This window comes from Amphimedon queenslandica, unplaced genomic scaffold (genome assembly GCF_000090795.2).
Source record: "Amphimedon queenslandica unplaced genomic scaffold, v1.1 AMPQUscaffold_13323, whole genome shotgun sequence".
Taxonomy (NCBI): Eukaryota; Metazoa; Porifera; class Demospongiae; order Haplosclerida; family Niphatidae; genus Amphimedon; species Amphimedon queenslandica.
Genome location: NW_003546441.1, coordinates 149635 through 154446, shown reverse-complemented (window position 1 = coordinate 154446; position 4812 = coordinate 149635). Strand labels below are relative to the sequence as shown.

General features: G+C 29.1%; 1 protein-coding gene and 1 long non-coding RNA gene across 3 annotated transcripts in view; both read right to left on the bottom strand.

The window, feature by feature from the left end:
- The window catches only part of LOC100639950 (procollagen galactosyltransferase 1-like), a 16650-nt gene that overhangs the window by 8266 nt on the left and 3572 nt on the right, over positions 1-4812 (bottom strand). The gene's annotated exons all lie outside the window — the stretch shown is intronic.
- On the bottom strand, positions 7-484 carry LOC109583151 (uncharacterized). The gene is made up of 3 exons (XR_002185387.1): positions 313-484; positions 260-263; positions 7-212 (listed from the first exon to the last, which is right to left on the bottom strand). It is a non-coding gene; the product is annotated as an uncharacterized LOC109583151 (long non-coding RNA).

Below are 4812 nucleotides of genomic sequence, written 5' to 3'. Positions count from 1 at the left end.
TTCCCACTGATCACTAAGCAATCCCTTAGCAAAGGGACGAACACAGCTGACATCAGATATGATGGTACTGTTAGCCTTAGCATCCCATGGTAACTTCATAAGAGAATTCTTGAAACTACTCTTCCCAACACCTGCTGTACCCAGAAAAAGAACACGTGAATAAGCAACATTCACCACCTCTCCTTCTGATAGAGCTCTTCTGTATGCAGCATCTTGAATAAAAACAGCTAGACAATTAGCTTAGTAATAATAGACTCACTTCTCTACAACACATGAAAAAGTAATAACAATTGTTTAACATTAAATGCTTACTTCCTGTCATGTTGCAAATAAAATTTTTGACCAGAAAATAAAATTAAAAGAAATTATGACAAAATTGTGAATAAACCAGCACTTACTGCCTTTTTGTTGTAAATTAAAGTTTTGAGATTAAAAAACGAAAGGACAATAAATACACATGTAAACAAGCATCTCAAATTGAAATAGATTACAGTACTTACTTCCTATTGTGTTGCAAAAAAATTTTGTGTATCATAGTTGAACGAAGGAAATTAAAGAAAGAAAGGACAATAAATACACATGTAAGCAAGCATCTCAAATTGAAATAGATTAGTACTTACAGACTATTGTGTTGCAAAGAAGAGTTTGTGTATCACAGATGAACAAAGGAAATTAAAAATAGAAAGGACAATAAATACACATGTAAACAAGCATCTCAAATTGAAATAGATTATAGTACTTACTTCCTATTGTGTTGCAAAAAAAATTTTGTGTATCATAGTTGAACGAAGGAAATTAAAGAAAGAAAGGACAATAAATACACATGTAAACAAGCATCTCAAATTAAAATAGATTAGTACTTACAGACTATTGTGTTGCAAAGAAGAGTTTGTGTATCACAGATGAACAAAGGAAATTAAATATAGAAAGGACAATAAATACACATGTAAACAAGCATCTCAAATTAAAATAGATTAGTACTTACTCGCTATTGTGTTGTAAAGAAGAGTTTGTGTATCACAGATGAACAAAGGAAATTAAAAATAGAAAGGACAATAAATACACATGTAAACAAGCATCTCAAATTAAAATAGATTAGTACTTACCAACTATTGTGTTGTAAAGAAGAGTTTGTGTATCACAGATGAACAAAGGAAATTAAAAATAGAAAGGACAATAAATACACATGTAAACAAGCATCTCAAATTAAAATAGATTAGTACTTACTTGCTATTGTGTTGCAAAGAAGAGTTTGTGTATCACAGATGAACAAAGGAAATTAAAGATAGAAAGGACAATAAATACACATGTAAACAAGCAACTCAAATTAAAATAGATTAGTACTACTTACCAACTATTGTGTTGTAATAAAAAGTTTGTGTATCACAGATGAACAAAGGAAATTAAAGATAGAAAGGACAATAAATACACATGTAAGCAAGCATCTCAAATTAAAATAGATTAGTACTTACTTGCTATTGTGTTGCAAAGAAGAGTTTGTGTATCACAGATGAATGAAGGAAATTAAAGATAGAAAGGACAATAAATACACATGTAAGCAAGCATCTCAAATTAAAATAGATTAGTACTTACTTGCTATTGTGTTGCAAAGAAGAGTTTGTGTATCACAGATGAACGAAGGAAATTAAAGATAGAAAGGACAATAAATACACATGTAAGCAAGCATCTCAAATTAAAATAGATTAGTACTTACTTGCTATTGTGTTGTAAAGAAGAGTTTGTGTATCACAGATGAACGAAGGAAATTAAAGATAGAAAGGACAATAAATACACATGTAAACAATCATTTCAAATTAAAATAGATTAGTACTTACTATCTATTGTGTTGTAAAGAAGAGTTTGTGTATCACAGATGAACGAAGGAAATTAAAAATAGAAAGGACAATAAATACACATGTAAGCAAGCATCTCAAATTAAAATAGATTAGTACTTACTTGCTATTGTGTTGCAAAGAAGAGTTTGTGTATCACAGATGAACAAAGGAAATTAAATATAGAAAGGACAATAGATATACATGTAAACAAGCATCTCAAATTAAAATAGATTAGTACTTACTTGCTATTGTGTTGCAAAGAAGAGTTTGTGTATCACAGATGAACAAAGGAAATTAAAAATAGAAAGGACAATAAATACACATGTAAACAAGCAACTCAAATTAAAATAGATTAGTATTTACCAACTATTGTGTTGTAAAGAAAAGTTGGTGTATCACAGATGAACGAAGGAAATTAAAGATAGAAAGGACAATAAATACACATGTAAGCAAGCATCTCAAATTAAAATAGATTAGTACTTACTTGCTATTGTGTTGCAAAGAAGAGTTTGTGTATCACAGATGAACGAAGGAAATTAAATATAGAAAGGACAATAAATACACATGTAAACAAGCATCTCAAATTAAAATAGATTAGTACTTACTTGCTATTGTGTTGCAAAGAAGAGTTTGTGTATCACAGATGAACGAAGGAAATTAAAGATAGAAAGGACAATAAATACACATGTAAACAAGTATCTCAAATTGAAATAGATTATAGTACTTACTTCCTATTGTGTTGCAAGGAAAATTTTGTGTATCATAGTTGAACGAAGGAAATTAAAGAAAGAAAGGACAATAAATACACTTGTAAACAAACATCTCAAATTAAAATAGATTATAGTGCTTACTATCTATTGTGTTATAAAAAAGAGTTCGATGATTGAAGGAAATTAAAAATAGAAAGGACAATAAATACACATGTAAACAAGCATCTCAAATTAAAATAGATTAGTACTTACTTGCTATTGTGTTGCAAAGAAGAGTTTGTGTATCACAGATGAACAAAGGAAATTAAATATAGAAAGGACAATAAATACACATGTAAACAAACATCTCAAATTAAAATAGATTATAGTGCTTACTATCTATTGTGTTATAAAAAAGAGTTCGATGATTGAAGGAAATTAAAAATAGAAAGGACAATAAATACACATGTAAACAAGCATCTCAAATTAAAATAGATTAGTACTTACTTGCTATTGTGTTGCAAAGAAGAGTTTGTGTATCACAGATGAACGAAGGAAATTAAAGATAGAAAGGACAATAAATACACATGTAAGCAAGCATCTCAAATTAAAATAGATTAGTACTTACTTGCTATTGTGTTGCAAAGAAGAGTTTGTGTATCACAGATGAACGAAGGAAATTAAAGATAGAAAGGACAATAAATACACATGTAAACAAGTATCTCAAATTGAAATAGATTATAGTACTTACTTCCTATTGTGTTGCAAAGAAAATTTTGTGCATCGTAGTTGAACGAAGGAAATTAAAGAAAGGACAATAAATACACATGTAAACAAGCATCTCAAATTAAAATAGATTAGTACTTACAGACTATTGTGTTGCAAAGAAGAGTTTGTGTATCACAGATGAACAAAGGAAATTAAATATAGAAAGGACAATAAATACACATGTAAACAAACATCTCAAATTAAAATAGATTATAGTGCTTACTATCTATTGTGTTATAAAGAAGAGTTTGATGATTGAAGGAAATTAAAAATAGAAAGGACAATAAATACACATGTAAAAATCATCTCCAATTAAAATAGATTAGTACTTACTTCCTATTGTGTTGCAAAGAAGATTTTGTGTTTTTAGTATCAGATAAAAATGAACAAGTATAATACTCATAATATTTTTAGGATTAGATCTATTTACCTGTTCCTGTAAATCAAAAGTAATAGTCCAATCAATAATAATATTTATTATTATAATAAAATTTTATGTACCATGAGTTGATTTAGTCCACTTCAGAAATGACAGACATCAATTCAACTTTTCAGGTTACTTCCTGTCATCCATAACCCAGTCCACCCCTTTTCTCTGTTATTGTAAGGAAATCCATAAATGGTAAATCCCATCTATACTATCAAAACTATCATTGATTATACCAAATCTATTAGATTAGCTTTATATTAACATTCTGCATTGTTTTTATTCACAATAAATAAGCTTAGTTGTACAAGTAAACTGGATTGCTGATAAAATCAATTAGAGGGGATCTACTAGTTGCTCATAATTAAAATATTCAAATGACAAAGCCAACAACAACCATGAATGATATCAACACAAACTAATAAAGAATCCATCATTACAGATCATTACCTTATTATATAGAATATGCAGAGAACTGAATTGTTGCACTCACTTCCGTCTTGTTCTAATAGACACATGTAGGGACATCACAGAACTCATAAATATCAGTTCCACACAATCTGAGCTTGTATTGCATACTTGATTATTAACAATCAGTATTTGGGGATAAAGTCAACTCAAGCCAATATAATCTCTCACAGTGAACCTGCATGCCATACTAGCTAGCATAAATAATTATACAATAAAGACACAACCATAGATTAGTACATCAAGATCTACTGTATGTAGATTTGTAGATTGCTTTGCTTGCTTAGGCTCATGTACACCATGATCTCAATAGACATTATACAGATGGGTTGCTATTTGCTTATATTTTTACCTTGTCTATGTGACAAGACAAGGTTACAGTTTCGTGAACAGTCAATCATGTGATCAATCTCACATTATATACGAAATATAAGTGGAGTCTTCACATATTTAGCTGTGACCATAATATTAAAACATTATAATCTACATGCACTTGTTAATTTTGAAAATAATAACAATAACAATAATAATAATATGCCATTTGAATACCATGTATGTACATTTCACCTAATAATAGTAGTTCATTACAGTTCTGTCTTTTCCTTTTCTTTCTCTCTTTCCTTCT